Source organism: Triticum dicoccoides, chromosome 1A (genome assembly GCF_002162155.2).
Source record: "Triticum dicoccoides isolate Atlit2015 ecotype Zavitan chromosome 1A, WEW_v2.0, whole genome shotgun sequence".
NCBI classification, from domain to species: Eukaryota; Viridiplantae; Streptophyta; class Magnoliopsida; order Poales; family Poaceae; genus Triticum; species Triticum dicoccoides.
Genome location: NC_041380.1, coordinates 551430752 through 551431131, shown reverse-complemented (window position 1 = coordinate 551431131; position 380 = coordinate 551430752).

The window sequence follows — 380 nt, the reverse complement described above, 5'->3', positions numbered from 1 at the left end:
GGGTGCGGCGGTTCTCGCAGAAGCCTCCGGTGTCGCCCATCATCGCCCGGCTCGTCGGCGGCGAGGCAGAAGCATGAGGCACGTGGGAGTTGCAATCGACGGGAATGAGATTGGTCAACGGCCTTGCTGCATCCAATGGCGAGCGGGGCTGCAAGCGTGGCGGGGTGAGATCTGCATCTATGGCCGGCGGGGATTCGATCTTCCATGGCCGAGATGAGGATGGGGCAAGATCTACGGAGTTGGATTGTATTACTCTCACACATTGTATTACAAAGCCTCGATGGGCTTATATAGGGTACATCAGTAGAGCACAGAGAGGTGGGGTGAGAGGTTGGATCGGCATGCCTAGCATGCAGGACGTGCAGGCGCACGTTGAGCGA